This window comes from Delphinapterus leucas, chromosome 5, assembly GCF_059928025.1.
Source record: "Delphinapterus leucas isolate spDelLeu-1000000601 "Yukka" chromosome 5, BTC_Dleu_Yukka2, whole genome shotgun sequence".
NCBI classification, from domain to species: Eukaryota; Metazoa; Chordata; class Mammalia; order Artiodactyla; family Monodontidae; genus Delphinapterus; species Delphinapterus leucas.
In genome coordinates this window covers 68,813,346-68,825,500 of record NC_143133.1, presented here as the reverse complement: position 1 = coordinate 68,825,500, position 12,155 = coordinate 68,813,346, and positions in this window count along the sequence as shown.

Here is a 12,155-nt window from a genome sequence, read left to right as displayed (position 1 = left end):
GTTGTATGCCGAACAAACACAACTCATGGACTCAGATAATCATGCAATGTTGTCTCTTATTCTCCCACTAAATGCATTCAGTAATGTCAGTTTTTCTACTGATTGAAAGGGAACTATGGCAGAAGCCTTGTATTTATTGGTTACTCTTAGATTTTGTCTCAAATTACAGTTTATTTTCAAAAATAAAACTGTCCAGTCTCAGTTATAATTCTATATAATAGCAACAAAAAATTAGAAAACTCAGGTAAAAACATCATAATAAGATCAATAAGCATTAAATAACTACTAAATTCATCAAACGTTGTGATGACATATACTCTAAACTAACATTACTGAGAGAAATTTATGCAACCTATTTAAATCAGACATAAACCACACTGATGAACTCAAGGTTAAACTGTGCATTTTCTATAACCTACTCTTTAGATTCAGTGCAATTCCAGATAAAAGTACTATCAAAATTGACTATAAAGTTGATAAAGAAATTGATTATAAAAGTTCACACAGAAATGCAAAAAGCCAAGAAATGAGACAATATGAACAGGAAAGTTGGAGAATTTATTACAAAACATCAATAATTAAGGCAATGGGAACAAATAGAGAGGGGACAAATAGAGTATAGATAGATAGATAGACAAATACAACAGATTGTAGAGTGCAGAAAGAGACCTACACATATATGTGTGATAGATTTATAACAAAGGTACCACTGAAATGCAGTGAGAAAATGTTCTTTTCAACAAAAAGTTCTGGATTTAGCGAAATGCCAAATTACAGATAAAAAGTATACCTTGACCCCGCCTCATGTCATACACAAATATGAATCCCAGGTATGTTATAGACCTAAATATACAAGTAAAATCATTAAACTCTTAAGAGATAATACAAGGAAAATGTCTTCATGAACTTCAAGTAGGCAAAGATTTCTTAAACCAGATATAAAAATCAATAATCATATAATGTAAAAGCTGATTAATTGAACACCATTAAAATCAAAAACTGTTGTGCATTAAAAGATTCCTTTAAATAGTGAAAATATTCACAGAATGTGAGAAGATATAGCAATACATATACCTTAAAAATAACTCATATCCAAAACACATAGTGTTTTCCTATAAATCAATGAAAGAAAGGATAAACTCTCCTGACTTTCCAAGAAAAATTGAGCAAAATATTTCAGCAGCTACTTTACAAAAGAGAATATACAAATGTCCTATAAGAATACCAAAAGATGCTCAGTCTCTTTAGTCAGAGGAAAATAAAAATTAAAGGGACAATGAGATAATCCTCCAACTACAACTACAAGAATCTTACTCATTAGGAATGGCTACAAAGGGAAATAACACTGGTAATATCAAATGACAGTGGGATGTATACAACTGCAACTCCCAAGCATTGTAATTATGATTTCTAATTGTTAGAATTCTTTTGAAAAACTATGTGGCAGGGTTTACCAAATGTAAATATATGAATATCCAGTATCCCACCCATTCCACCTCTAGTCATTCTACTACTAACCAAAAGTAATGTGCAAATTGTGTATCAAAAGACTCTTCATTGGGGCTTCCCTGGTGGCGCAGTGGTTGAGAGTCCGCCTGCCGATGCAAGGGACACGGGTTTGTGCCCCGGTCTGGAAAGATCCCACATGCCGCGGAGCGGCTGGGCCCATGAGCCATGGCCGCTGGGCCTGCGCATCCGGAGCCTGTGCTCCGCAACGGGAGAGGCCTCAACAGTGAGACGCCCGTGTACCGCAAAAAAAGATTTTTCATATCAACATAATTTACAGTAGCCAAAAACTGAAAACATTTCACTTGGCACTTAATAATTATTATAAATAATTATTACATATATGTATTAATATATGAATAGTACAAAATATATAGAGTAGAATGTTCAGTAATACAACATGTCAATGGGTGAGAAACAACTTACTGCTACAAGCAATAAAAATAATGAATGGCACTGAGGTAACATTAGGTAAAATAGGGACTTCCCTGGCAGTCCAGTGGTTAAGATTCCACGCTTCCAATTTAGGGGGCGCCGGTTAGATCCCTGGTCGGGGAATTAAGATCCTACATACCACGCAAGCAAAATTTTTTTTAATTTTTTAAAAATTAAAGAAATGATACTACATGCTGCACAGCCAAAAAATAAATTTTTTTAATTAAAAAAATAGGTAAAATAATCAGTTACAAGTAAGTATATGCAATTTTACTACATTTATATAGGTTTCAAAAATGGCTTTAAATAAACTAATGTGGGAGAAGTCAGAAAGATAGATTCTTTGAGGAGGGTACATGGCAAAGAAGTATGGAATTCCTTAAATATTTGCACATAGTTATAATAGTTCTTTTCTCTAACTATCTTTTCCTGCTAGTTCTACTATATCTGTCATTTATAGATCTATTTCTCTACTTATTGCTTCCTGGTTTTGAGTCACATTTTCTTCTTCTTGACCTGCAAAGGAGTTTTTGATTGGATATTAACATTGCAAATGCTATATTTTTACTGTCTGTATTTATGTCTTCCTTTAAAGAACATAATGATTTGTTTTGACAGAGAATTGAGTTATATACTGAGTACTTTAATCATTTAGAGCTTCATTCTTAAAATTTGCTGGGGTGGGTTTAAAAGAAACTTTACTTCAGACATAGTTCACTCCCACTACTAACTCATGACTCTTCTGGGCTCTCTAGGAATATGAGTGATCTCTGAGGATGTTCCATTCTATCTGGTCAGGGATGGAACATCCTCTCACCTTGTGAGGAGTTCTGAGAATTTTCAGTTATAATTCTCTGATTTTTCTTTCTTTGTCTGTATGTGGGAGTGTCATACTTCTCATGTGTCATCTGGTAGTTAGCAAACACTCAACAGTACACAAGTGTGAATCTCTGAAGTTCTTTTTCTACACAGATCCCTTATGCCCAGAACACTATGCTCAAATTTCCAAGCACTTCAGCTTCCCTAACTATTACTGCTGATTCCTCAACTCAGTAAACCTTTCTTTCTTTTTAAAATATTTTTATTGGAGTATAATTGCTTTACAATGTTGTCTTAGTTTCTGCTGTATAACAAAGTGAATCAGATAGATGTGTACATATATCCCCATATCCCCTCCCACTTGTGTCTCCCTCCCACCCTCCCTATCCCACCCCTCTAGGAGGTCACACAGCACCGAGCTGATCTCCCTGTGCTATGCAGCTGTTTCCCACTAGCTATCTATTTTACATTCGGTAGTGTATATTTGTCCATGCCACTCGCTCATTCTTTTGATACCTCGTTGTGGTTTTGATTTGCATTTCTCTAATGATTAGTGAAGTTGAGCATCCTTTCATGTGTGTGTTAGCCTGTATATCTTCTTTGGAGAAATGTCAGTTTAGCTCTTCTGCCCATTTTTCGACTGGGTTGTTGGTTTTTTTCATATTGAGCTGCATGAGCTGCTTGTGTATTTTGCAAATTAATTCTTTATCAGTTGCTTCATTTGCAAATATTTTCTCCCATTCTGAGGGTTGTCTTTTCATCTTGTTTATGTTTCCTTTGCTGTGCAAAAGCTTTTAAGTTTCGTTAGGTCCCATCTATTTTTGTTTTTATTTCCATTTCTCTAGGAGGTGGGTCAAAAAGGATCTTACAGTGATTTATGTCAAAGAGTATTCTACCTATGTTTTCCTCTAAGAGTTTTATAGTCTACAGTTGCTCCCAAAGTCCACCACCTCAATTTTAGGTTGATTCATTGTCTATTCAGGTATTTCACAGATGTAGGGTACCTCAAGTTGACTGTGGGGATTTAATCTCTCCTCCTGAGGCTGTAAGGAGAAATTTCCCTTTCTCTTCTTTGTTTGCACAGCTCCTGGGGTTCAGCTTTGGTTTTGGCCCCACCTCTGCATGTAGGTTGCCCTCAGGCTTCTGTTCCTGCCCAGACAGGACGGGGTTAAAGCAGAGGCTGGTTAGGGGTCTCTGGCTCACTCTGGTTGGGTGGAGGGTGGGGTACAGAATGTGGAGCGAGCTTGCGTTTGTAGAGGCCAGCGTGATGTTGCAACAGCCTGAGGTGCACTGTGTGTTCTCCCAGGGAAGTTGTCCCCGGATCACAGGACCCTGGCAGTGGTGAGCTGCACAGGTTCCCAGGGGCAGATGTGAATCCTGTGGATAGTGACCTGTGCTTGCATACAGGATTCCTGGTGGCTGCAGCAGCAGCATTAGCATTTCATGCCCGTCTCTGGTGTCCAAGTTGATAGCTGCGCTCATGCCCGTCTCTGGAGCTCATTTAGGCGGTGCTCTGCCTTCTGTGGGCAGAGAAGGAATCCCCTCTCCTCGTGCACCCCAAAACAATGGTCTGTTGCCCCTTAGGCAGGTCCAGAGTTTTTCCTGGACTCCCTCCTGGCTAGCTGTGGTGCACTAGCCCCCTTCAGGCTGTGTTCATGCAGCCAACCCCAGTCCTCTACCTGGGATCTGACCTCCGAAGCCCGAGCCTCAGCTCCCAGTACCCACCTACCCCGGTGGGTAAGCAGACAAGCCTCTCAGGCTGGTGAGTGCTGGTCGGCACTGATCCTCTATGCGGGAATCTCTCCACTTTGCTCTCTGCACCCCTGTTGCTGTGCTCTCCTCCGTGGCTCCAAAGCTTCCCCCCCAGCCCACCCCCCATTTCCATCAGTGAAGGTGCTTCCTAGAGTGTGGAAACTTTTCCTCCTTCACAGCTCCCTCCCAGAGGTGCAGGTCCTGTCCCTATTCTTTTGTCTCTGTTTTTTCTTTGTTCTTTTGCTCTACCCAGGTACTTGGGCAGTTTCTTGCCTTTTGGGAAGTCTGAGGTCTTCTGCCAGCGTTCAGTAGGGGTTCTTTAGGAGTTGTTCCATAGGAGTTGTTCCACATGTATATGTATTTTTGATGTATTTGTGGGGAGGAAGGTGATCTCCACGTCTTACGCCCCCACCATCTTGAAGGTCCCCTCAGTAAAGCTATCTTGTTCAGCTTGATATTCCCCTCTTTGCACTGTGCCCTGGAAAATGCCGTAAAGATGAAAGCCAGGATAATTACAGGTCTTATCCCATTGTCTCTCTTCTCTCAGGGATCACAGCCCTGTATTGCCTGTTGTCCAATGTCTGAAAAGAGTTATATTACACATTTTGTTTGTTTGTTTGCCAGTTGTATTGCAGGAGGTCAAATCTGGTCGTAGTTAAGCCATCATGTTCATTAGCAGAAGGCCTCACACTTATTAATAGATTTTAAAAATTGTTTAAAATTGTTTTTATGTATTAAATAGTTTTTGTTTTGTTTTATTTGTGAAAATCAGATATCTAGTTGACTCCTATTTAATATACCTCAAATAACTGGCTTTAAAGTACTTAGATACTCAAAATTTGTGTCTATCTGCCCTTTGCTTCATATCATTCCTTACAAGGCTGGTAGGTTCTTTATTCATTAATCCTCTTATACACTCCTCATGGAAGAGAGAGTCCAAACTCAATTTGTTAAAGATTTAAAACTGTTCTAAATATAAAGTGATAAATAATAAAATAACTTATTTACTTAAGGTAAATAATATTTTCAAAGTAGCATGGCATAATTTAATACACACAAACCAAGGCTTGAATCTCAGCTGTTATTATTATCTTTGTGTCCCTTTCCAAGTTTTAGTCCTTTATGAACCACAATGTTCTCCTCTCTAAAATGGAATTAGTAATCCTTCACTTAATGGGATTAAAAGAAATAAAGTATGTACTTCATAAACAGTCAATATTATGATAACACCATTATTTCTTTTTACTGTTATTTCTATTTTTATTGCAAGTTTCCTGAAAGCTATGTTACCTGATTTCTAAATACAAAGGAAGAGAACAAACCTTTTCTTTGTCCCTACAAAATGAATTTTTAAATTGAATTTTTGGTATTGTGTAGATACCACAAAAATCAGGGACTTTAAATATATTACTTTTTTTGTTATTAATATCTCTATAGGCCAACACATCAAATTTAAAGACAGTTATGTGTAGCAGTGTAGTTTCTGAACTATTTCATGTGTCTTGTGTCTCTGATCCAACCACTAATATGTGTCTTGAGCATAACAAGCAAGAACACTGATACTGTAATACTATATTCAGAGAAATCAACTTTATTGGTAATGTGTATGTTATCGAAAAGATGAGTAAGATGAATTATATTGTGAGATGAAGGACCTTGTTTTTAAGGTCCCTGCAAAAATGTAGAAGCAGCTACTTTATTATCCTGACACTTTCTGTTAATGGTAACATGGTTCAATAAATTAAAACATTCTCTAGTGGGCTACACGTACACTATGTTAATGCAGGTATATAAGCATAATCACAAAAGACACAAACTGTGTCAAACTTGCCTGATATATGCAAGGATGATTTTACGTACTATTTAATTCTAACTGGCATTGCAGTATATGTTAATTGGATGATTCATTTTAATATAGGAAGACACAGTGAAATTAGAATTCATTAAATGAAAGATATAAACAGAAAGTCCTTAGTGATCTGCTGAAATCAAATATAAGAAAAATCTCAAGAGATTCAGTAATCATAGAGAGTGATTTGGGGATATACGAAAGGTATTTTCCATTTCAAAGATAGTATGTGTCTTAAACCCTACATAATAAAGTTTTCAATTTTGTTGTAATAATTATTATAATATTGTTGGCCTGATTGCTAGATATAAAGGGCTAATTTGCCTCTGAAACATTTGTTTCTAATTATCAGCATTGGAGAGAATGAATTACCTTTTTTCTTTTTCTTAATGAATGTTAAGCATGTTCTTATACGAACTAAAGGACATTACATTGTCTCATTTCAATCAGGTGAAACATGACCCAAAGCTTTACAAAAAAAAAGAAAAGCAAAGGAATGTTAGAATGGTTATTAAAAAATGACACAAAACAACAAGTGTTGGTGAGCATGTAGAGAAAAGAAAACCCTTGTGCACTATTGGTGGAAATGTAAATTGGTTCAGCCACTATGGAAAACAATATGGAGTTTCCTCAAAAAAATTTAAAATAGAACTACCAAACAATCCAGCAACCCCACTTCTGGATATATATCCAAAGGAAATAAAAACAGGTTATTGAAGAGATATATGCATTTCCATATTTATTGCAGAATTATTCACAATAACAAAGCTATAGAAACAACCTAAGTACCCATTAATGAATGGATGGATAAACAAGACATGGCATTGGGAATTCACTGATGGTCTAGTGGTTAGGACTCAGTGCTTTCACTGTTGTGGGCCCTGGTTCAATCCCTGGTTGGGGAACTAAGATCCCACAAGCTGCACAGCACAGCAAAAAAAAAAAAAAAAAAAAAAAGAAGTAGAGGAAGAAAATATGGCATTCACATACAATGGAATATTATTCAGCCAAGAGAAAGAAAGAAATCCCACCATTTGCCACAATAGTGATGGACCTTGAGGACATTATGCTAAGTGAGAGAAGTCAGACAGAGAAAGACAAATACTATATGGTATTACTGGCATGTGTAATCCAAAAAAAAACTCCTAAAAACAGTAAAATTGTAGTTGCCAGGGGATGAAGAGTGGGAGAATAGAAGAAATGGTGTTTAGGGGAAAAACTTGCAATTAGTAGATAAATAGTCCTTGAGATCTAATGCACAGTACAGCAACTATAGGTAAAAATATAGTTGACCCTTGAACAATGTGGGGTTTAATCTGCATATAAATTATAGTTAGTCCTCTTTATCCACGGTTCCTCCACATCCTCAGATTCAACCAATCACTACCAAGCAGTTCTGCAGCATTTACTATTGAAAAATATTCACATATAATTGGACTCCTGCAATTTAAACCTGTGCTGTTCAAGGGTCAACTGTACTGTATTATAAACTTCAAATTTACTAAGAAACTAGATCTTAATTATTCCCACAACAAAAAATGAAATGATAGTTACGTAATGTGACAGAGATGCTAGCTAACACTACAATAGAAATCATACTGCAACATATAAATATATCAAATCAACATGTTGTACACCTTAAATTTGCATAATGTTATATGTCAGATATATTTCAATAATCAAAAAATAATAATTTGTAAAGTTTCTTTTTTTTTTTTTGCGGTACATGGGCGTCTCACTGCTGTGGTCTCTCCCGTTGCGGAGCACAGGCTCCGGACACGCAGGCTCAGCAGCCATGGCTCACGGGCCCAGCCACTCCGTGGCATGTGGGATCCTCCTGGACTGGGGCACGAACCCGTGTCCCCTGCACTGGCAGGCGGACCCCCAACCACTGCATCACCAGGGAAGCCCCAAAGGTTCTTTTTTATAGTCCTAATTTTTCTATCGAATTTCTATTTTAAGTAGCATTTAAACAATAACTAACTTATTTCTAATTTTATTAATTATAACATTCCCAATGTATTTTTAATTATGCTAGCTTGAGAGATTTCCTTTTTCCTGTATTTGTTTTTTCTTCACAGTACATAGGTATGCTCATCAAAAATATGTAAGAGTACTTGTGACGCTCAAATAATATCTCATAATTTAAGTATCTGTAATTTCAACATGCAACTTCCCATTAGTTTTTACTTGTATGATTTAATTATTCCAAATTCTAAATATTAGATCTAGTTACAGGTAAAGTAAAACTAAAGATCACTCTGTATTGAGGAAATTACTAGTAATATTCACAATCATTTTGGATATAAGAATTATACTGTTTAGATACCCATTAAGCCACATTTTTCAAATATTCAGATTTTAATGCATACTACTTGAGCTGACACAACTATATCATTTTGTAGTAAACTAATAGAATATTTATAAACAATCTATACATTATATTTGGTGCTGGGGGAAAATGACTCTCATTACTTTTACTAGAAATTCAGTCTGCTGCTGATACTGAATATATAGCAGTATTAACTTTTAAAATAAATAATAATTTAATGACAGAAGTTTGCTTCCTTTAGGTAAGAGGCTCCATCCAACAGATGAATCATATGACATAAAAACAGACTGAGTAGACAATAAGTGATTACCTTGACTGTTAAGTTGACTAGGACTCATCAGTCTATCTCTCTTTAGAAATGAAATGAGAATTGGGGTATTTCTTAGACACAAAGAGGAATGCAGTCTAAGATGAATCAAACCCATTGCAAATACATGCACATGGACTCTGTAACTAATCACTGGAAAGTGAAAAAGTTATGCCTTAAAAGGGAAAATGGCATTTTTTAGGTCACGTGAGCTATTAGCATGATTAGGTGCAAATGCAAATTGAAGCAATAATTTTATATAGAGACAATATAAAGATGTAGTTTTTAATATTTTAATATTGATGAAAGCCAAACATATCTTACATTTGGTGCCAAAATAAATGTTCCAGACAGAGGTGTAAGATGTGAATTTTCTATGTGTTTGCTAACTTATTAATTCATAGAATTTATATGCTAATCTGTCATCTGAATTCATTTATTTGTATTGATAGTACCACAGGATATTTTCCTTTTAATTAAATATGAATGTTTAATGAGACTTATAATATCTTCAAAAATTTTAAACTCTGAAGCACCTTTGAAATAAAACTGCCAAGCATTTGGATGTTACCAGTTGAGCACATGGTAATACAATCAAAAACAGCAAAAATTAGTGTTGCAGTGAACACTGGGGTGCATGTATTTTTTGGAATTATGATTTTCTCTGGGTATATGCCCAGGAGTGGGATTGCTGGGTCATATGGTAGTTCTATTTTTAGTTTTTTAAGGAACCTCCACACTGTTCTCCATAATGGCTGTATCAATTTACATTCCCACCAACAGTGTAAGAGGGTTCCCTTTTCTCCACACCCTCTCCAGCATTTACTGTTTGTAGATTTTTTTTGATGATGGCCATTCTGACCTGTGTGAGGTGATAACTCACTGTGATTTTGACTTGCATTTCTCTAATAATTAGTGATGCTGAGCATCTTTTCATGTGCCTCTTGGCCATCTGTATGTCTTCTTTGGAGAAATGTCTATTTAAGTCTTCCATCCATTTTTTGATTGGGTTGTTTGTTTTATTGATATTGCCAAAATATCTCAGAATTAAAGCTTTCTGAATGTGGGAGTTTGGAACAACGTAATTCAATTGAAGAGACCTTAGGGATAATAGCTAAATAAGAAATACAAGAAAACTCATGTTTTTCAGTATACATCAAATTTAAATATTGGTTTTAAAAAAGTTTTGCATCATTGTAATATCATGCACAAACAAAAGTGATTTTCAGAGTCTTTCAGGTTAGAATACACAGAAAGCTTAGACTCGTACTGGATTACTAAATCTGTGTGCTCCTGTCTAGACTTTCACTCCTTTCTCCCTCATAACACTAGTAATATCATGATCACCATTTAATTTGTAATCATCATGATTAATCTCAGTATGCCTATTATCTCTGTTTATATCCATCCCAAAATATAACTGCATGGCTCCCAAGGCATTCCTAAGCCTCTAAATTCTAACTCCCTATAATTCTATGGAGAATAAGGAAAGTCTCTGCACCAAATCTCTATCTTTATTTTTCTCCATATTATCTAAAATCATCTAAAATAGAATATATTTCACTCTTTTGAAAATTTATTTTATGTTTTCACTCAGTAGAATATAATCTCAGTGAAGGCAAAGTTTCTGTCTGTATTGTCCACTGCTATATCCCACCACCTAGAATAGTATATAACCTATAACAGGTGCTCAATAAACATGGGTTAAATGAATATATGAATCCTGAAGAAAAAATATATTTGCCCAGATTAATCCTCATCATTAAACATATATTATCAACTTAGTGTTTTTCCCCCCAGAAAGAAAACCTGAAATATGCCTCTGTCATAGTCAGTTTATATCACAGACTGGGTGGCTTATAAACAACAGAAATTTATTTCTCACAGTTCTGGAAGCTAGGAAGTCCAAGATCAAAGCATCAGTCCATTCTGTGTATGGTGAGAGCTCACTTCCTGGTTCACAGACAAAGCCTTCTCGCTGTGTCCGCACAGGGTGGAAGGGTCCAGGAGGCTCCTGAGCCTCTTTTATAAGGGCACTAATCACATTCCTGAGGGCTCTACCCTCACGCCCTAATCATCTCCCACCTCCTAATGCCATCAATTTATGGATTAAATTTCAGTATATGAATTTTGGGGGTACAGAAACATTCAGACTATAGCATCTTACAAATGATCAGTAGTATCATATAGATTAAGCCAAATTAAAGAGAAAAATGATTACAAGGAAAGCAAATAATTTCCAATATCTCTGAAAGGAGAGGGGGAGGAAAGGAGAATTGAGTACAAGAGCCTCAAAACACCTTGCAACTCCACAGTGGATTTCTTAACTGATATGAAATGGTGAGTCCTTGTACTACTGTAGTACTCACTCATTGACGGGGACTTTCTGGGATGCACAAGGCCTAAACTGGCAAGCTGAGGTAGACCCTTAAGGCAATCACAGCTGGAGACCATGGTTTCAATCCCCGCTGGTTCTTTTTACCAGCAATCGCAAGGCACACCTCTATGGCTGTCATATATTACAAATTTTAGTTGAGGGGCTACATCTTTGGGTGGAATATGGGGAATAATTTTCTTCTTCTAGGGCAAGATGACACAATAAGCCTTGCATGGCAACAGTACCATCCTAACAGATGTATGTCAAATGACTGTATTTGAAGAGAGCAATGAGAAACAAATTCTGAGGCCTAGAAAGCCTATCATATGTGGAAATCATATGTCCCAAACCAAGGTTGGGCTTTAGCTAACACACACACACTCTCAAAGTTAAAAAGATTAAAAGAACTAAGCCTGGAAACTATTCATGGGGTCATCCAAACAGTATGTAATTGGACTCTCCTTGAGGTAAAATTTTAAAAAGACTTTTTTCCCCCAATAATGCATTCATTTCTTTATTTTTGTTTCTTTGCTGTTGTTGTCGTTGTTGTTGTTGTTTGGGGGGGGAGAGGGTGGGAGGGTTAGTCTTCAACTCATCCTGAAAAAAATATACAGATTTTCCAGAATGAGATCAAGATGATTAGGCAAAGAGGTATAGAGATGCAGCCACCTATTGGTCCAGTATAGGAGTTGTGATGGGGGAACTAACAGAGGGGTAGAAACAGTAATGACTATGGATGGTCTTCCATTTGGACCATGCTCCTACAGGCAATTATCAC